We start from the raw sequence: 22,889 nt of genomic DNA, 5'->3' as shown, positions 1-22,889 counted from the left end.
AGGCATAAATATATTTCACCAATCCCTCAGTTTTGGGTTTTAGTTTCTGCTATTTGTAATAATCACTCTTGTGCTTAAATCTGTGGGGATACCAAGTTCTTTTCCTTAGGATTCCTAGAAGTGGAGGTTTTAGAAAAACAGATATGTTTTTTGGCCTTTGATACGTGGATCTTTTACACTGGCCTCCCTGTTGCAAATACAAATGTGTCTAATATAGTGTGATTACACAAATTAGGAGGGAGTGTTATTCTCCTAACTCTTATAACTGCTGGGCTACAGGGGTGGAGGGAGCTATAGCCAGTTCTGCGGTACCGTATGATACCCAGTCTTCCAGTCCTCCCTCTCTTTCCCACAGCCCCTCAGCTGCCCACACACTGCCCATTTCTGGATCTCTGAATACCGGTGCTTTTTTCACTTAGTCAGCAAGAAAGCTCTCCCTTTCTAGAGCCTTACTCTTCCACATTCGGTGCTTGATAACATCATTCTCTCCTTTCATATCACTGGCCTTTTTCTCAGATAACAAAGGAAGGACTGGGGGTGGACAGATTGGTGGCTTAGTGAATAGTCAAGCATGCCCCATGCATGGACTCTGTGCCCAGACTCCTAGTTAAGCGCCTACTTACCAGCGTCTTGGAACTTAGAAGTTTGCATGACCAGACAATGATGACCGCTAGGGGGCAGTGTTGTCTAAAGCCACACACTAGCTTGACAGTCCTAAGTGACCCCACCAAATACTGCTCCCTAGAAAAAATGGTGTCTATAGTACATCCCCGTACTAGAGTATCTATTTCCCCACACCTTTGACAACACCGCTATTGTCTTCTTTTCCTTTTTTAACCCGATTTGAAAGACAACAATGAGTATTTCATGTTGTTTAAATTGAATTTTTAAAATTACTAATAAGGTTGTACATTTCTAAAACTCTGACGATACAAACAAAGCGTACCCTTTAGAAAACATATTCACACCACGTAGAAGTATACAAGGAAAGGACAAGCAGTCATAATTCCACCTCCAGAGGAAACCATTTTTATGTATATGCTGCCAGAATTTCTCCTATGCAAATATGTATATACACTGAAAAATAATCTTTTATGCCTAAACATACAGACCCAAACCTACCTTGTTATTTTTAATACCTACAGGAAACTTTTGCACAATGAATGCCATAACTTATACAGCCAGTTTTATATTGATGAACTTTCAGCTTGTTTCTAATTTTTCACATGACTAACAGTACTACAATGAATATCATTTTACATAAGCCTCAGTGCACTTGAGCAAACTTTCCTATACGATAAATTTCTAGAAGTATGATTATTGAGTCAAAGGATTTGCAAAAGAAGTTTGATAGAATGAAATTCTGGGAGGTCAGACATTTTTGTCTATGGCATTCATTGCTTTAACCCCAGTGCCTCAAACAGTACTTGGCACTCAATTATTTTTGAATGAATGCAGATTTTGAATAGAACTTAAAAGTGAAATATTTATACAAGAAAACCCATTAGATATAGAGGAGATGCTCGAGTAGAAGAGAAAGATTGGAGAAAAAAGAAGAGGGTATTTGAAGAGCCTCGTGAACCTCTCATGAAGCCTAGAGTGTCATAAACATGGAACAAAAATCTCCAGACTCACAAAACATGCACACACCCTGGGAGTAGAAAGACCTTGATTTGAAGTATATTCAATGCACAACAATGTGAATACACTTAATGCCAAGAATTTTACACTTAAAAACAGTTAGAATGACAAATTTTACATTATGCATATTTTACCACAATAAAAATAAGTAAATTGTTCCACTTAGTGGATAGTAATACTGGGCAAGCATTTCAACCACGTGGAGGTTTAGTTCTTTTTCAGCATATTAGCACAAACCATAACTTGATTAGCAGGATGTTAATTGAACTGTTTTAATCTCAATTTTTTGCCAAAGCCCTGAGACTACCTATCAAAGTCAGGTGCAAGACTACCTCCCCAAAATGAGATTTTCAGAAAATGCTGAGAGGAATTGGCTTGGGGGAGGGGGTCTTCAATTCCTCACCCATACTGAGCGTATAAAAGGGTTGGAGAAACTTAACGGTGAATTTTTGGAGAGTTGGTTTGCTGACCTTCCCCCAACACAAGGGAAAAGGAATTGGGGGTTCTTCTGTCTTCACGTCAAAACCAGAGGATGCCTTTAAAGAAACCATTTAGAGAGTGATGCCTGTTTAAATATAAAGGTGAGCAGAGAACTCTCCCTCACAAGGAAACTATAGGTGTGAGACCTCAGCTATGTGAAGTAGAAGGAGCAGAGTGTACGCGGAACCCCCAAAAAGTGCCTTATAAGAAAAAGGTAGTTTGAAACCACATCAAGTCCCAGGGAGCTCAGTGTCAGCCTATGGAAGCATTAGCCATGTAAGATCTTTCCTGTTCATTTCTTCTCTTTGATCCACCTGCTGTCCACGGCCACATGAGGCAGAGAGCAGGATTTAGTCAGAGAAAGAGGAGAGAAACAGGGCGGGTGCGTGGGAGAGAGCACAGCCGGTATAGAGTGAGCACATGACTGGTCTTGATGGCCTTTTCAGTCTAAAGAGAATTTCTACACTAAAAAATACGGAGTGTGAGGGGAAATTTGGTGGCAAAGATGGGAAACTGGCCGATTTCATGGGTAGATCAGCACAGAAGCAGCAGCACGTGCGGCTGCGGGGACAGAGATGCTTCGACAGGCATCAGCTCGCAAAGCCATGCTTCCTCGGCCCCCAGAGCGAGTTTCAGTCAACTCTGGAAATGAAGTGAGGAAAATTTCATCACTTATATCAAACTCAATTTGGCGAAAGATTATTTTAACCTTTCAAGTACAATATAGAGACTGCCATCTAGAAATTAACAGAACAGCTACCCTGGTCCAGGAACGGGATGAGCCTCACCACTTCCCTTCCCTTTCTGAAAACTCAATTTGGGCTTGCCGTCTCTCCTTGTCTTTCTCCCAGTGACCTATGGCCTGCTGCGTTTGCACCCTCACGTGCACTCTAGCCCCAGTCCACCTCTCTCGTGTTCAGCACTCTCGTAGCCTCGTGTTGCAAAACATGGCGAAGAGTCCTTTAAAAATGGAGAGTTCATTTCTTCACACCCGTTGTTTTGAGTTTCTCATAGGTCTGACATTATGACACATGTCAGGAATGTATAAAGACTAAGACATTGTCTCACCTTCAGTGAGCTAGATTAGGTGCAGAAGTAGGAAACTAAAGACATAAATATGAGAGAATGAGAAAATTATAGCAAATATATACACACAAACTGCTATTGGAGCAGAGAAGAAGGAGACCTTTGTTCTTGCTCTGGCTTTGGGAAAACCTATCCAGAGGGAAAAAAAATTAGCTCAAGAATCAATGAAATGTCATTAAATCATTTCACCACTCCCTTCTTCCTGTTCAACACACTAGACCATCGAGGCAAACAAGCAGCGGAATCTTCTCCTGGTTATTGCCATGGAAGCTGCCCGTCTTGCCAACACCTGAACCAGACAGACTCTTCCTTCTAAGCGGATGCAGGAAAAGCTTAGGGTGTGGTGCGATCTCCACTGTTCTCAAATAGCCATCTGCCCTATTCATCCCACCACTAGGTCCGAAATGCCACAACTGGAATTATTCCTTTGAAATGGCATCTTCAGAGGGTTACAGATAACCTTCTATCTGCCACCTAATGTGTCTCTGGGTGCTTGTTGGGTATTTCTACACGTGTGACAGGTAACATAGTCATGTGGTCAGCTGGCAAACTCGGCTCTGTCCAGAGCTTAGGAGATGCTTTCTGCAGCCTGGCAGCCTCAGTTCAGAGCCTACCTCCAGCATTCTTATCCCACTGAGCCTCTGCTTCTCGACCTATAACATAAAGATGTGAAGACTTAATGCCTAGCACATAATACACATTTAATAATGGAGTGTATTATCTTTATTACCTACATGTCTGAAATGAAAGATCGATGGGAGTCAGTTCACAACCAGGAAGAAACATAAGGGAGAAGCAGGCAGAGGTAAGAGTTATAAAGGAAAGAAAAAAGAATTTAAGGCTGTTAAACAAAATTCTTGGAAGAAGAAGTACTCTCTCCGATGCTAAGCGATCTTTTTTAGAGTCACATTATGTTTGAAATATTCCAACGGAGAAGAGATAGGTACTGAGAGATACAAGCTTCCTAATAAAACTATAAGACTTAGCTTCAAAACTGAACCGTGGAGCAAATCTATGAACTACTGATTGCAACTCTACACAATCTTAGTATTATTATAGATGGAAATATTCCTTCGGTCAGACACACACACACACAGACCAAAGAAAGCGTGAACAAGCAACATGATACGGTTCAGTATATACTTTTGTCTACAGTTTCATTCTTAGATAATTTTTAGAAACTTATAGTTAGGATATGCATAATCATTAATTACCTACTCCTCCCATTTTCTATTTTGTTTTATAAAGATATTTGTACTATTTTAGTAAGCAAAATTAATGTCATACTTATAAGTAAATTATCAAATTTAGAACTCATTTTAAAATTTAATGGTTTCAAGTAAAACCTTTTATATATATTATACCTAAAATGCTTATTGTCTATAGGGTCCTGCTTCAAATCAACTGAGTTAATTCTTATGCTCAAAATATTTTTTGCGGAAAAAAACTCAACAGCATTCTCTCATTCATAAAACTCTGTTACAAATCTGGGCTCCATGACAGAGGAAGGACAAAAAGCAAAATTACTAGCAATCTTAGAGCCAAAAGACTTTTGCTTTCCTTTACAAAATTGCTTACTTTCCTCTGAGATAAATGGACTGTCAGTGGGTTCTAGGCAATCACTAAAACCTTAAAATAAGGAAGGGTGACCCCTAGTGTTGGCCTTTAGAAACCAAATTCATGTAAAACCAGAAAGCTCCAAAAATGTGGGAAAGAATTCAGTAGCATACGTTATAAAGCAAAAACAAATCAAAATACCTAATTCACTTACCCTGTCTGTAGACACATAAAATCACTATCCTTGAAGATATTATTAAAATCCTTTAGGAAAATCTTTCAAACAACAACACATACCCTCCTCTACTCCCTTTCACTCATGGCAAGTGTACGAATCAGAAAAGAATAAAATAAGAGGAAAAGGCACAAGCTTTGCTTGAATGAGCAAAGAGAAAACCAGCCAAGGAAAAAATAAAACATTCACCTAAACCTTAAGCCCTCATTGCACGGAAGATGACAAATTACGCTGAAGCCATGGCATTAGACCCATGTGAAGTATTTAGGAAGGAAATTTTGAGAGAATCATTTACTTCCGCACTAGCGTTTGCATAGAAAAATTCACCTTCCACAAACTCAAGGTCACCAGTCCTGCAGAAAAAGGGAAATGGTTTGGCTTAAACACCTGTCACTTGTGACAAAATGAAGTGAAATGAGAGGTCAAAAGTGACTTACTGCCTCATGTGGACTCATTGTCACTTGACAAGAGGAGGCTTTGGCAAAAAAAGGACGTGCTGGGACAGGGAAATCTTATATGTGAAGAGGAATTGTTCCTGGAGAAAAAAAATATAGCATGTAAGAAAGCCATGAAGTTCTTTGCTGGGAAGTTTTATTGCCATGATTTACGAAGTCTCTTGGCTGGAGCTGGCTTGGCCCCAGCACAGAGCTAAGCAGAAATTAGACATGTAATGCTCTCCTTTTGAGTTTCAGGTGCCAAAGTGACAGAAGAGTTGCCTCGGCAAAGTTTGTGCTGAGCAGAGCTCTACCACTTCCTTTTACTCCTGTGGACTTAACAAGGGAAAAATACAAGAATGATGGGAAAAACAAGGAATGAGAAGGAAACCGAATATGGTGATGAAATGGGTATTTACCCCAAAGATACAGACGTAGTGAAGAGAAGGGCCATATGCACCCCAATGTTCATAGCAGCATTGTCCACAATAGCTTAATTGTGGAAGGAGCTGAGATGCCCTTCAAAGGATGACTGGATTAAGATGTGGTCCATATATACAATGGAATATTACTCAGCCATCAGAAAGAACAATTACCCAACATTTGCAGCAACATGGACGGGACTGGAGGAGATTATGCTAAGTGAAATAAGTCAAGCAGAGAAAGACAATTATCATATGGTTTCACTCATTTATGGGACATAAGAAATAGCAGGAAGATAGGTAGGAGAAGGAAGGGAAGAATGAAGGGGGTGTAAACAAAAGGGGGAATGAACCATGAGAGACTGTGGACTCTGGGAAACAAACTGAGGGCTTCAGAGGGGAGGGGGGTGGGGGATTGGGATAGGACAGTGATGGGTAGTAAGGAGGGCACATATTGCATGGAGCACGGGGTGTTATATGCAAACAATGAATCATGGAACATTGCATCAAAAACTAGGGATGTACTGTATGGTGACTACTATGACAAAATAAAAAATTATTATAAAAAATAATAATAAAATGTTAGGTAGAGGGGAAAAAAAGAAACTTAAAAGGACAAGAGAACTGCCGCTCTCAGCAGTGACTGCTGGTACCTCAGCCATCCCCCATCCACCACATCTGAACTAATTCTTAGGATACGGATTCCTTCTCTTGCTTTGTTCTAATGATTCCGTGAAAAGACAACCTTCTGCTCGGTGAGACCTTCACAGCCAGCATCTTAAGCTTTCTAAGTGACAGTTCTACCAGCAAACTATTTCTCTTAGTCATTTAAAACCCTCCAGCCTTATCAAAGCCCCTCAATTTTGTTCAAAGTGGATTTTCCTTTTGATTTTCCCTTACATCCTCTGACTTTACCCTGTAGGTGCCCCCTCACCTTTATCCAGAAAGATATCCCTTTTTTGTTTCACAGAAATGGTTCCCCAGTAAACATCTGTTATCTAACCAGTAACTGTAAATTATTTAGATCACACACGCTAAATTATTTAAAATAACGCTTTGAAAGAATTGTATTTATATTAACAAAAACAAGATTGTACTCTCTGAGATGACTTAGTCCTAAAAGATTTATTTTATTCCTTTTATCTCTGTGATTTTAAACATTTGGAAGAAAGTGAAGAACCCTTTCTTAATCTGTGTTTTCAATATTTTTATGAAAAGAATTCATTCAAACAGGTTGCCTCAAGTTTCTGCTGTCATTATGCCCCTGCAATCAAGGACTTTCAATTACAAGCAATGTGTCTATCAGAAAATTTTTCATTTATTTAGCACGAAGGTAATCTTTAATAGGTGCATACATAATTTCATTTTGTATGACTGATTTACCTGCCCACTGATGCTCATTCCAGCAGAGCATTAGCACTCTCTGGGAACTTCCATTTCTTTTAAAGCCTGCATCAATTCCTTCCAGTGACTAATTTCCTAAGACACTGAAACGGCCTCTTTGAAATGCAGCTTTCAAAAGTGCACAGAATCCTAGGAAGGAGCTTATGCATATATTTTGCTTTCTTTACATATAACTCCTACACGTTAGCATTGCAGGCTCCTAAGAAACGTTGGGAAGGCGACCTTTCCTTGCCAAATAAGAATACAAAATAATATCCCACTTATGCACACACATACTCCCAAACACAAACGCACGTGAAAGTGACGTAGTAAATACTGAGCTTTGGGAAGGTGGTGTGCAAGGAAGCATGAGAAGTGATGGTATTAACAGAATACATCTTGGAGATGGAGAGTCAATTTTATTAAAGATTTTGTGGAATAAATGATTCATTTTATTTCATATTTGAAGCCATAATTTCATATTAAAATAAACATAATGAAGTAGAACTCAGCAATGCTTAAATTATAGAGATAAACCATGGGGCTTCAAAGAAATTTAGTATTTGCTGGGGTGCTTTAAGCTATTTTCCCAAGTCCTTTGGTTTATAGTGATCTTACTTTTTTATTTGGAATATTTCTATGGAAAGATTTGCAGTTAAATTCTCTGTGCAAATTTAGACCTCCTGGGAGAGATAACATGTAAAGCTGTTAAAAGAAAAGTGTTTATCATATCTATGTGAAAACTAAGGGCAGCTGCCTGTATTGAAAAAAAAAAAACAGATGATAGAGATATTGAGGAGAGATGAGAGAGACAGCAATTTGACAGAAGGTGAGGTCCATATCTAAGGGCAGGAATAGCTATGGGGAAAAACTGGGGAAGAACAGAGAGGACAATGCATCTGGAGGGGAACAGAGCATTTTATTTTATCCTATGACTGGAAGGCAGAGCAACAAAAGGAAAGACTGGAATGTGGGAATATCTCAAGGATCAATGGCTGACATCACAATTGTGCATAAGTGTGACTTTCTTTTAATAAATACTCTTGAAACAAGGCGACTCTTTTTCTTATTATGTGAGTATAGTTGACACACAATGTTATGTTAATTTCAGATGTACACTATAGTGATTTGACAAGTTTATACATTATGCTATATTCACCACAAGTGTAGCTCCTGTCTGTCACCATACAATGCTATCATTGACTGTATTCCTTCTGTTGGATCTTTTATTTCCATGACTTATTCATTCCATAGCAGGAAGCCTGATTCTCCCACTCCCCCTCACCCATTTTATCTTTCCCCCCACCATACTCCCCTCTGGCAACCATCAGTTTGTTTCTGTATTTATCTCTGATTCTGCTTTTTGCTTGTTTCTTTATTCATTTGTTTTTTTAAGATTCCACGTATGAGGGAAATCATATGCTCTTTGTCTTTCTCTGTCTGACTTATTTCACTTGGGATAATACCCTCTAGGTCCATCCATGGTGTCACAAATGATGCAATCTCATCCTTTGTTATGACTGCATGATATGTATTGCGTGTGTGCATATCTCCATCTTCCTTATCAACATTTGTCTACTGATGGGATTAATATCCAAAATATATAAAGAACTTACATAACTCAATACCAAAAGAACAATATGATTAAAAAGGGAACAGAGGACCTGAATAGATATTTTTCCAAAAAAGACATACAGATAACCAACAGTCACATGAAAAGATGCTCCACACCACTAATGACCAGGGAAATGGAAATCAAAACCACAATGAGATGTCACCTCATACCAGTCAGAATGGCTAGTATCAAATAGATAAGAAATAACAAGTATTGGTGAGGATATGGGGAAAAAGGAACACTTGCATACTGTTGATGGGAATGTTAACTGGTACAGCCATTGTGGGAAATAGTATGGTGGTTCCTCAAAAAGTTGAAAATACAACTACCATATGATCAAGTAATTCCACTACTAGGTACTTACCCAAAGAAACTAGGAGACTTTTAACACTAAAACTCGAATATACTCTGTCCTTAGTTCTATACAATGAAATCATTTCAGCAATAATTTAGATAAATATGTAACTTGTCATAAAACTAGAAAGAAAAATATGTTGTTTTGATCTACCCAAAGTTCCCAAACCCTCTGGATAAAGGTGAGGAGAATAGTTTAAATTAACAAGGTAACATGAGATGAGACCAACATAAGGTCTTATAATTAGGTCTAAATATTTGACTGCAGAAGCTATAGTGTGGTTTACATGAAGTGAGAGTGAATCTGGTTTCTAACACAGATCTGTCTCTAATCACTACATGAAAAGAGGCTGTGAGGATTTTCCGAGTCTGACTTCTCCTCATTAGTCTATATCTCTCTGACTGTAATTCCAAGCTAAGTAACATGTTTGTCCAATAGTCACTGTCAACCTATGATTTTCCCCAAGACCTGACTTTCATTTTAATTATCAAAAATTGTGTTCTGTTGTTAAAAAAAAAAAACAGAACTAATGTTACAAAACTGTATGCAGTAGATAGTAGAGAGTTCTCAATGCCTCAGGAATTAACACTTGGATATGTATCTTTTGAGATATTTTCCTCTGTATATCCAAATACATCTAAATATGTAAATATGGATGTTTAGCAAAATGAGATGATATTAAGCATAGATTTCAACATGCTTTCTTCTCTTACTAAGATCCCCACCAATCAGTTCACATCTACCTCACTGCTAGATCAGTCTATGCATGTTATTCGCCTACATACGTAATGCCATATTATCCCCCGCAAAATATTGTAGCAAATGGCACTTCCACCAAGGGTGTCTGAATATGCTCATTTCCTTGCACACGTTGATTAATTCAGATAAAATGTGAAATCATGATTCCATTGAAATTTTATTTGAATTACACTCCATTTTAGGATTAACTTAAGGAAAATTGATATCAGTACATATTGAGCTTTCCTGTCCAGGAATATCCCGTATGTTGCTATCTCTCACATCAGCAGTTCTCAATATAAGTATTTGGCTTTCTTTTTTTTAGTCCCATGAGAGCAACAGTTTCTCTAATATGTCAGTACGGTTGTATTCCTAAAGTAAACTTCGCTTTTTAAATCATATTTTGTAAGTGGGATTTGTTGTGTTTGTGCACTTGTGTACATGAGTTCTTTGTGTGACGGGTTTTGTTATCAGTATCATGCTGGTATCAATAAGGCAATTTCCACCTTGTCCTGTTTTTACTTTTTTTAAGATTTTCTTTTTATATTTTTAAGTAATCGCACACACCCAGTACGGGCTCAAACTCATAACCCCAAGATCAAGAGTCACACGCTCCACCAACTGAACCACCACCCCCACCTTGTCCTGTTTTTAGAGCCCGTTTTTAAAAACCTTAGCATCTTATACAAGTTAGGAGAACTTGTTCATCAAATTATCAAATCCTAATACCTTTTCAGGTAGCACTTTCTTCTATAATTGTTGATCTGTTCAGGCTTCCTACTTTCTAAAGGTAGAAGTTAGCAATTTATATTTTCTTAGAGACAAATCCAATTCAGTTTTTCACAATTATTTTATCAGTCACTTGTTTAAAATATGCTAATATTCCCTTCTATAGCTTTAATTAGAGCCCATTTCTTCATTACACAAACAAATGATATTTCAGATTCTTACTGTATGTCAGGCACTGTATTAATTCCTACAACAACTTTTGAGATAGGCGCTGTATTTTTTCAGTGAGGAAACTGAGGAATAAATAAATATGTTCCTTGTCCAATATCATACAGAAAGCAAGCAGCTTATTGAGGGTTCAAACTCAATGCCCATAGGTCCTTAACCTGTACGGTATAAAAATCTGGCACTTGTTAAGGCTCTTTTCATTGAGGATGTAACTTACTTTGTGAAAGGAAGAGGCTTTCCCTGGACAGGTTCTGTAGCACCAGTTCCAGGCGCAGGTCTCTCTAAAATAGAGGTCATCAAACACTTTGCTTACATATCTCCATAAGAACTTTTTTATGAGATATAGTTGATATAAACATTAGTTTCAGGTGTACAAAATAATGATTTGATATTTGTAAAGAATTTTTAAATTAAAAATTAAGATTTTGCATTGTAAACTCAAGTAATTGCAAAAAGATAATTGTAGGTATATACTGTAAATATAGAACTTTAAAAAAGCAATTGTTCTATCACTTTAAAAGGTATCCAGTGGAATCTAAATACCATCATGATTTGACACCCACCGCAATCCATTTTTTAAAAAGTTTTTATCAGTAAAAAATTTTACATTATTTCTTTTTTTCTTTTGATATTTCACTTAACCCCATAAAACTTTATACCAAGGTGATTATATATTTTTATGCTCAAGCATCTTTTATTAGCCTTTAATAGCTTTTTATGAGAAAACTATGCTTGTAAGTTTACTGTTTAATTTCCTTTGACTATAAGTTTCTAAGTGTTAAATGATTTCTTAATCATTATTATATAATTACTAGTTGCTCTCAACTGATTTAAACAAATTCACAAGTTTGGACAATTATCAATCATAAAATGCAAACTTTAATTGAAATTGCATTTCTTAGTGAAACAGATGAGACTAAAGATTTTCTGGATTTTTCCAATTTTTATTAATTCCTAAATTCAGTGATGAGTGTTATTATTACTCAAATGAGATAGGGCTCAACATTCATATTATCCCTATTTTCATTTTCCCAGATACAAGTGCTGAGAAAGCTTATTCACATACATTTAAACTGGTTTTAGAAGGAATTTTGATATAGTGAAGTTATTTAGTTCTTTGAACTCATTATTGGCTATATGACAAAAATTACTTATTGGTATTTCTTTAAAAATTATTTTTAATGATTTATCAATTGAAATTCTATTAGATTCTCCTTAAATTTTGTTTAATTCAATGAAAAAGTAATTCCCTGATTTGCAAGAAGATTTGTTACCCAATTATTAGGGATTTACTTTCTCAACACTAACATTAATATTTCTAACAGTTCTTTGCTTGGCGCCTTGGTGGTTTTTACACATTGGTGCAATTTACCACTGAGTGAGGTGTATGACTTTTTTTTGTAAAAGAAAAAGGCTATCGTGAAAATAAAAATGAGGAAAGCATAATGCTCAGTCTTTCTCAAAATTTTATTTTTTTAAGGATTTTATTTTTAACTTTTTTAAAGTAAACTCTTTGCCCAACATGGGGCTCAAACTCACGACCCCAAGATCAAGAGTTACACACTCCAAAGACTGAGCCAGCTGCCCCATATCTCTCATAATTTTAAGTGCTAAATTTCCAGGGGGGAGAAAACATAATTGGCCCAGCTTGGGGGAGTTCTCTAGTCCTTGCTCAGTGAAAGGCAGCTACTGGGAGAGGCCCATGAACCATGGATGAGACTACCAACAGTCAATCACTATACATTGGAGGCCTAGAAAAGGTGGAATTGTGAGTTGGACAAGCCTCACAAAGTTACTTGTAACAGGAATCAATGTGTCTTCTTTCTTCTTCAGGCTTTCCAATTTTCTCCTTCTCACTTGTCTTTTCAAAGAACCAGTTTTTAGTCTTCTTTTGTATACATTTAGTCCTGCTTATTGCTTTCTCTGTCCTTCCCACCTAAATTATTTTACCTACTTTCTTAATCCGAGTCTTGCCCAGTTAAATGTTCAGTTCACTTTCAACATTTTAAATAGATGCTTTTATTATTATGAATTTCTCCCCAAGTTCCACTTTGCCTATATCTTTTAGGTTTCAATATATAGTAATGCCATTAATGTCTAAGTCTTCTGGAATTTCAGTTGATTTGCAATATCAAAACCCATTTAAGAAAGTGTTTTTACAGCTTCCTTTCAGCTGAAACCAATAAAGATCTTCCTTGCTTGTTCTGTACTTGTCTGTTGTCAAATCTCAACAGACTATCCATAACGGTCATTTTAAAATGTGAATAGTTCATAGCATGCTCTGCTCAAAATCCTACAATAGATTTTCAATAAGCTGAGAATAAATGCCAAACTCCTACTGTGGCTTAGATCACTCTCCTTGATTTAACCATATACCTCCCTTGCCCCCCCACCCCCGTGACCTCATCCACACCCTCCTTAGCAGCCCACACTGGCCACCCTGCTTCTCCTGGAGCACAGCAAGCTTGCTGTTATGCGAAGGACTTCGCAATTGTGGTTTGCTTTACCTGGGATATTCCTTCCCCAGATCTTCACCCAACACGTTTAATTGCTTCATTCACATTGCTGATGGAATATGACCTCCTTAGGGACAGCTTCAACACTCCCTTTGTTATTTGTACTCAAAAGAGGGGTGGAGAAGAGATGAGGGGAGGCCATATATAATATTGTTTATACATAGAACATCTCTGAGAGCTGAGAAATGGGTAGTCACTGAGGGGCAGAAACTTTATATGTCCCATGGTACCTTCTGAATCATATACCATGTGACCAAATCATCTAGTTCGGACTATTTTAAAAGACTATGCAGTGCTATTAAGAAAGGGGGAAGATTAATAGAGGAGTAAAAACATTTGTTGGCTCATAGAGTTTGGGTAGATTTATGTAAGGGGATGGGAGAGAAGAAGGCATTCCAGGAGACTTAAATGGCATGCATAGAAGCATAGAAGGTAAGAGAAAAATAAGAACATGCTACTGAATATTTTATGCAAATTTTTATCTTCAGGGCCTAGTTTACTAGAGACAAAAAAATATACCTGTCTCGGTAGAGCAGTGGAAGCTTGTTAAGGAATAATGGAAAATAATATTGCCTAGGAAGAGCAGAAACAGATGGAGGATTTTAAAATTCAGGGGAGAAGTTTAGCTTTGTTCTGCTAGAAAAAAAACAAGCCATTGAAGGTTCTTGAACAAGGGAGTGGTATGGCCAAATGAGTGTTTAAGGAGGATTTTTCTACATCCTGGTAATGAATGGATTAGTAGAACGAAAGCCTGGAGGCAAAGCAGCCAAGTAGGCAGTACTTACAGTTACTCTCCAAGGAGACAGGGCCCAAATAGGAGAACGGCTTTGGGTTACAAGGGAAAGTAATAAAGATAAGAGGGTTTTTCTTAATCAACAGAATCTGGAAAGTGTCTGTATTTGAGAAATGGAGAATTCCTATCAAAGTTAATTTGATCAACAACCAAAGCTTTTTATATATAAGTCACTCCATTATTCATGTTTGTTTATGTAATTAATGTCTGTTCATCTAATGAACAAAATGCGAAGATGTACAAAACTTGATTCCTCTGTTCAAGTGTTCATTTTAGTCATTGTTTATATTTTACCAAGAATCTTAGTTTATGAATATCTTTACCGAAAAATTTCTCATCCCACAAATATTTACTTGCATTATAATTCATCCCACTTTGTAGCACAGGCAATAAAAGGACTATGAGTTTAGTTATCATGACCAGGTCATAGCACTGTAAAGCCAAAGGGTGCAAAACTGGTAACTGGATTTTCAAATTCCACATCTGGCATATTTTCATAATATTATGCTTTAGGAGGTGAGTCAGCCAGTAACTTTTTGAGCAATTACGTGTTCCAGCTATGCACATTATCTCATTTAATCCTTTTTAAACATCACACAAATTACACATTGTTATTTTTGACTTTGTTTATCACTATGTAACAATGAAGCTTCAGAAAGCTAAGTGACTTGCAACAAGTCATCTGGCTTGTAAGCAGCACCACGAAGATTAGAGCAGGCCTGGTTGACCCGAGATCCTGAGCTCTGACAGCCACATTATTCAGCAATAGCAGGATGGGGCAAACAAGTGCTCAGAACAGAGTTATGAGCCATTTCTGGGAATATTGGGATCACGTGAAGGAATGAACGTTTGAATGGGCTTTTAAAGGATGAGACAGGTAACAGAGAAGGCCACTGTGATAATGTGGGGCAATGAGAAATGTATCTTTAGCCTTCATCCCTGGTTCCTGGCACAGAGTTCCTAAAACCCTTGGAATTTCCTGAATGCTAGTGTGAGAGGGGTATCTTCTTATTTATAATAAGCCCCTTTCAATGATATCTATGTTCATGTGAAGAAGGGCTCTTGATGACTCTTGATGGGCCCCTAAATAGCTTCAGAATGGGGGCTGGTTGCCAGAGGAACGAATCATATGATTAGAGGGTTGGAACCTACCTTCAGCCCCACTCCCTGACCTCCCTCTTCAGAAGGTTGAGGGGACTGGAGGATGGGTCAATCACCAATGGCCATTGATCTCATCAATAATACCTATGCAATGGAGTCTTCATAATAAACTCAAATGGAAGGGTTTGGAGAGCTGCCAGGTTGGGTGGATGCATACACATGCCACAAGGGTGGTGCACCCCAGACTCCATGAGGACCCTACAGTGTGCGCCTCTTTATTTAGCTCTTCATTTGTACCCTTTAAAATATCCTTTATAGGGGCGCCTGGGTGGCACAGCGGTTAAGCGTCTGCCTTCGGCTCAGGGCGTGATCCCGGCGTTACGGGATCGAGCCCCACATCAGGCTCCTCCACTGTGAGCCTGCTTCTTCCTCTCCCACTCCCCCTGCTTGTGTTCCCTCTCTCACTGGCTGTCTCTATCTCTGTCAAATAAATAAATAAAATCTTTAAATATATATATATATCCTTTATATCCCAGGAATAGGGTATATTATATACTGGGATATCTCCTCTTCTTCCTTAATAGCACCTTACTCCTTTAGTGTTGGAGTCTGGGAGTGACAGTGGAGGAGGAAGGGTAAACATCTTTTTACCTAACAACCAGCAACTTGTGTTCTCTGCTGCTTTTCCTGCCAGGTGTGTGTGTGTGCGTGTGTGTGTGTGTGCGTGTGTGTGTGTGCACGCACATACATATACCCTTCATAATAAACTGGTAATAATAAGTAAAGTGTTTCCCTGAATTCTGTGAGTCACTATAACAACCTGAGGAGAGACTTGTAAGAACCTCTGATCTGTAGCCATGTTGAGCAAAAGTGTGGGTGACCTGGGAACTCATTACATAGGATTGTCATCTGCAGTGGAGGGGACAGTCTCATGGGACTGAGCCCTTAACCTGTGGGGTCTGCATTAATTCCAGGTAGTTAGTGTTTCAATTGAATTAGCTTATAGGACACCCAGTTGAGCCCACAGAGAATGGGAGAACTGCTGGTGTGGAAAACCCACAGATTTAATGTCAGGAGTCCTGTGGGTAGAAATAAATCATTGTTGTGACCAAGAGATGATGATCCAGATTAATCCCATTGGAAGCCCCTACTCTTTGAAATAGAATTTAGTCCAGATTTTGAACTAAATGACTTGGCTAGTAGTTGTATTATTAACCCCAATAGAAATGTTGGAGAGGGAGGACACTGGACAGAAAAAAAGATTAGAAGTTTAATCCTGACTATGTTACCACTTTATAGTGAATGCCTAAGTGCCATATATAGCCAGCGAACTTTTGGAAGGTGGCCAGATAGTTGGAAGCTGAAAAATATAAATTTCGTAGTCTGTAAAATGAGTATAAGATCTACCTCACAGATTTGTGCTGGAGATTAAATATAATTATGCAAGCAAAACCCTTTGAAAACAGGAAACAATTGTTATTTTAAGATTATTTTACACAGAAGGGAGAGTTGCAGTCCTGGGGGAGGTGAGATCCCTGAGGTGTAGTATTTAATAGCAAGAACAGAGGAGTGAATAAGAATATTTGAAAAAGACAACATTTAAAAGATGGAAGAGAAGAGGAATTAGAGTGTTGCAGAGCAATGTGATATGCTTTCCCAGAAGTCGAGAAAGAGCAATCTTCAGGGGTGAAATGCATTAAAGAATTAAGTAGATTGAGAATGAATGAACGCCGGTTAGAGCTGACAATGAGTAGATGTCCCAGTAGAATGGGGAGAAGAGAAAACAATTGAATGAATGTAAGGTCACGCGGGTAGAGATGAAAGTGACATCGAAGTTGTTTTGCAATAAACGGAAAGAAGGAAAGAAGGCAATACTGCAGAGGGAGGTGGGAATAAATGTGTATGTTAAGCAGGTTGTGAGATTCTAGACTAGAAAAGAATATCTATAAAAATAATACCCCTTCTGAAACAGAAAGAGCTAGGTCAAGGACAAAGAGCCGGGTTGGTTTTATAATAGAATCATCTCTTTCTCTAAAACTGAAGCAAATCACAAACTGACAAGCTGAGGAGGGAAAAAAAAGTGCCCTGAATCTCTGAATGTTTTCAAATAAGAAGGAAGAATGATCATTTGATGAGGAATAGGATGAAACCTGAGGAAAGGGGGAATATGGAATTAAAAAGATAAGCGGAAAGACAGAACAACCGCGGCAGCTACTCTTCTGAATATTTTGTTAGAGAACCAGTAAGAGATAAATCTAAAAGGAAGAGCAGGGATATGGGCTCGGTTAAAATTAGCATGAAATTGCGGCGAACCAGATCCGAGCAATTGCTGGTGCTCTCCGTGTGGAGTTGTGCACCCAGGGGTAAGAATCAGATTACAGCGGCAGAGCAAAACCCTGGTAAATCAGAAAATCAAGTGTTCAACCCGTTTTTTTTCTCTCAAACAATACAGCGAAGTTAGTCCAGATTTCTACACTTCAGCTTCATTATGAGATAGATAAACCAGTTTAGGGATCATTCTTGGACCAAGTCCCATCCTTTTAATATTATTGCAGTGGGAAAATGATTTCCAAGATTTCTAAACAATGATCTTATAAGTGAAATTTAAAAAATCTCATTCATAAGTCAATAACTCCCTGTGCTAAAGAAGGTGACCTTTGAACACTACATTTAGTAACTACTTGAGGAAATTAATTATGCTATTTCCATATTTGCAGTTCCACAGCTGGAACCTTGAGAAAGGTATTATAGGGAGATCTACATGTGACTACATTTCAAGTTAAAAGAAGTCAATATAGGGATTTCTAGTATGAAATTTTAAGGAAAGAATATGACCACAGAGATTCTGAATTATTTACTGAAGCTCTGTTTCCAAAACTATGTAGAATTTCTATAAAATGTTAGGCAAAGAGAAAGATAATAAATTTGTATATTTCAAATTTTCTTAAAATAAAAACTTCAAAACACACACACACACACACACACACACACACACACACACATCTTGAGCCCGGAAAACTAAATGGAAGATCATTGACATTCTAAAATCCTTCCCAGAGTGGAAATATGTCTTGTTTTTGGCAAAAAATAATTTTGTTAGAATAAAAAAAGAAAAGAAACAAAGAAGTGAGAAGGGAAAGAAAAATTAAAAAAGGAAAATAAAGGAAAAGCCAAATATTAAAAATTACAATCTAAAAACCTTATAATACTTGCCAAATACAACTGTTGGCTATGACATTTCTCTCATCTCTAACTTTATTTTTTTCTCTCAATTTTAGTTTGTTCGGGAGTAGTTTGCGAATATTCTCACATTTTCCTACACTATACCTATGTTCCCATTAGAGCCAGAAGGAAAAATGCTGAGAGAGTAACAAATTACCCTTCAGAGATAGGCTTTGGGAATTTACCACCTGCTAGTAAAAACCAGTGAATTTATACAGCACAAATATTAACCAAAAAATTCTTTAAATCAGGCAGAGTTCTAAAGTTTGGAGCCTTGTAAAACATCAGCTAAGAATATTATCTTACTTCAATTATTATACTTATTTTATTTTACATACAAATAGAAAAACATTTCCTAAAGTAAAACAAAACAAAAACACAACAAAATCCTAAAAACAGAAGAAACAAGCCATGACATTGGATTTTAAAAAGTCGCAGAATGTAACGGAAGCTTTCTGTACAAAATATTATGAGTCCAATATTTCTTTTTAATCTCAGCAAAATCAAATATTCTAATTTAATAGCTTCCAGATAACCAGCTTATTAGCAAATGATATAAAAGTAAAAAGCTGCAGGCGTACCCACAAGCCTTCTCAAATGATACTTTACTTTTAGAAGGCTATTAACTCTGACCCAAATGTAGTTTTCCATCCAAATAAATGAATCACCTCCTACCATTTTCGGCTTTTTAAAAAAATAAGAATAAATTAAATCTGCACCCAGAAATGACAATGAAGCTTGTTTTTATTATAACAAGCCTACTCCTTGATTATGAAGTCTGATAGCCTTTAAGCTGTTGATATATGTTTTTAATCACATCAACATTAAATTTTAAATAGGAAATTTCTTTGTTTTATTTTATTTTTACATCTTTCCATGCACATAAGTTTTAGGGGATTGGCTGTCAGTAATTTAATAACTTTAAATTCGTGGTTAAATAGCCGTGATTTACTAAGACCACAAGAGGCAGGCACACACTTGCAAAAACCACAGCTAAAGGAAAGAGTATTTGTAAATACAAAATTCTTGCCCTTAAGGTTTTCTTTCTCTTACTCCTTCTTTCCCTCTTACTTCCTTTTTTCTTTTTTTCTTCTGTATGGACAATTTGCATCTCTCCTGGCCTAACACAGGCTCTTCTCCACCTTCACATCACTAGATTGTGACTTATCCTGTCATAGAGATTGGTTGTTAAACAGCAAAATTCCACTTGCAGGTCCATAGGCTAAAGTAAAGAGGGCAGGAAGAAGAAAGAGAAGCTCAGGAGATGTCGTTGCGGGCACCTGGTGTGAGGAGTTATTACTCAAGCGAGGTGCCAGTGTTATCACTATGTCCAGGTGCTGGATCATGACTTACAGTCAGCATATTCTTACTTGTTGTAACTTGTCAATATTTAGAATTTCATTTGTCTGTGAACAAGAATTGCATGTGCTTGTAAAATTATATTTATAAATTTTTTATACATTTATGAATTAATTTTATCTTTAAATTATACCATACATTCATATCCTGCTGTATTTCAAAGACCACTTCAAATAGGGATTATATTTAATTAAATTAATTAATTTATTTTTGGTTTGGAGAGCGGGAGAGAGTATGTGCACACGAGTGGGATGGGGGAGGGGCAAAGGGAGACAGAGAGAGAGAGAGAATCTTAAGCAGACTCTGCGTTGTGTGTGGCACCCCACATGGGTCTCCATCCCACAACCCTGAGACCATGACCTAAACCAAAATCAAGAGTCAGAGGCTTAATCGACTGAGCCACCCATGCACCCTAGGGATTATACTTTAAATGCTGGTTCCCTATGCATGTCCAAATTTTCAAATTTAAAACTAAGTCCAGTCTGTTCACTTTTTTCATCCATTTCATTTTTGTTTTCATGGTAAAAACTTGTTCTCTGATCAAAATAAATGAGGATTCCTAAAAGAAATTCATACTGTCCAATAGTTTGCAAATTGAGATAATTTTCAGTTATACGTCTCATAATCTTCCTTTCATAAAAGGGAGGTCAGGTATGTGTTGAGCTATACATTCTTTTTGTCCAGCTACTTAAGGTGACTTTCATACTACATCCCTCACCCGAGGAAAGACACCCAAAAGAAAGGACCATCAGCACCTGTCACCCTTCTTTCAAATGCCAGGGAACCCGGGCCTCATAATGAGCACTCTGCTGTCTTATCCATTTCCTTCAGGTACGGATGTAGGAATACTTAATACTTGGACACTGTAGTAGCAGCTGGTTTCCTTTCCAAGCTTCAATTGTTCTTAAGTGCTCTTCCATGTAAGGTAGGCTTCTACTATCTGTGCCACACTTAGAATGGCAAATGGGCCAGGGGGCCAGATGAGCAACAGCAATGGGGCAACCGTGAATTTTACTCTTTCCCTTACTTATTCAGTTGAAGATAAGGAAGTGGGGAATAAAGGTAATTGCTTTTGTTGAAATGTAAAAATATTTATGTTCTTTTTAATTTAATTTATAGCCTAAGAGTAATCATACATACAAGGAAAGGATTATGAAAAAAAAATTGAAAGATGACTGCTCAAATGCTAAAAATTTTTATTTTTCTTAAAAAAACTTAAATGCATTAGAAAAATATATAAACCTGTGAGAATTTACTTTTTCCTTCATGTGTTATATCTTTCTAAGGCCCTCAACAAATTATTTACTTCCCTGAACTTAATTTCTAGTCAGTACATCCTACCATTTTATAAGCTGTGCTCTGGGTAACATATTAAAATGCACAAAATTTGGTAGTCAAACAGACTCCAGAATAATTGAAAGAAAAGTCAAGTTAGTTTTTCTATGTCATGTTGACCAAAAATTATATTTGATTAACTAATGGTTTGCTAATAATAGAACTTATTATAGACACACACACACACACACACACACACACACACACACACACTCTTAAGGTATTCATTTTAATAAACCACTGATAGCAAAATCGATAATATATAAAGAATTTTTAAAATAATAAAAATACTAATAATAATTGCTTAAACAGGCAAAGGACCTGAACAGATATTTTTCCTAGAAAATATAGAAATGGCCAATAAGCACCTGAAAATTTGTTCAACATCATCAGGGAAATGCACATCAAAGCCCAAAGAGATACACTTTACCCCCATTAGGATGGACACAACCAAAAAGACAGATAATAACAAGTGTTGGCAAGGTAGCATAAAATCAGAACCTCCATATCCACTGGTGGGAATGTAAAATGGCACAGCGTCTTTGGACAACAGTCTGGCAAATCCTCAAATAATTATTCATAGATAATATTCAGAGTTACCACATAATCCAGCAATTCCACTCTTAAGAAGTAAAAATATATACCCACTTAAAAACTGTACAGGAATGTTCATAGCAGCATTATTCATAATAGCCAAAGGATGGAAACAACCCAACCGCACATCAACTGATGAACAATAATGTGGTATACCCATATAATAAAATATTATTTGGTATTAAAAAGCAATAAACCTTTCCTCCACCATCATGGTATGTGCAATTAACTGTTCCTCACCATGTCTTCTCACAAGTGACTTTTAGAATCAAATGATTCCTGGCCAAGAAACAAAAGCAGAATTGCCCCATTCCTTGGTGGATTTAGATGAAAACTGGTAGTAAAATCAGGTACAACTCCAGAAAGAGGCATTGGACAAGAACCAGACTGGATCTATAACGGATCACATATGAAATGGCACGCAAATATATTTACGCTTCATGAAGTTCAAGTGCTTGTATCCTATCACTCTGTAAATATCACTACTACCTGAATAATAGACATGTCTTATTGGGAAGTTATTTTTCTCTGTTTCTGCACCTAGGTTGGTTCAGTAATAAATATGTGAGGCCTTTTGTTTGGAATAGAATTCAAAAAATTATTTTTAAAAAGAAGCAATAAAGTACTGATACACACTACAACATGGATGACCTTGAAAACACTATGGTAAGAGAAAGAAACCAATCACAAATTGGTTGATTGTGATCATCTGATTGTCTGATTGTGATTCTGAAATGTCCAGAACAGGCAAATCTATAAAGACAGAAGGTAAATTAGTGGTTGCCTAAAGTTGGGGTAGTAGGACGGTAATTGGGAGGAAGTGGGGAGTGATTGTAAAGGGGTATGGGAATTCTTTTTGGGGTGATGAAAATGTTCTAAAATTGTTGTAGCAATGGTTACATAACTCTGAATATGTAAAAAACATTGCATTGTACACTGTAAATGGGTAAATTATATCTCAATAAAGCTATTACCAAAAAAAAATATTAGAATAATCACTGCTGAAAATAACACATCATTTTTAATATTCTCCAAAAGGGACCTGGCACATTAAGTCACACCAACT

General features: G+C 37.2%; 1 pseudogene; it reads left to right on the top strand.

Moving 5' to 3' along the window:
* Positions 1-20,850: 20,850 nt before the first annotated feature.
* Positions 20,851-22,222, top strand: LOC148109274 (large ribosomal subunit protein eL39-like; annotated as a pseudogene).
* The last annotated feature ends 667 nt before the right edge of the window (positions 22,223-22,889 follow it).

This window comes from Ursus americanus, chromosome 11 (genome assembly GCF_024610735.1).
Source record: "Ursus americanus isolate L20-20 chromosome 11, mUrsAme1.1.p, whole genome shotgun sequence".
In the NCBI taxonomy this organism is placed as follows: Eukaryota; Metazoa; Chordata; class Mammalia; order Carnivora; family Ursidae; genus Ursus; species Ursus americanus.
The sequence above is the reverse complement of the archived record's forward strand: the minus strand, read 5'-3'. Positions and strand labels throughout refer to the sequence as shown.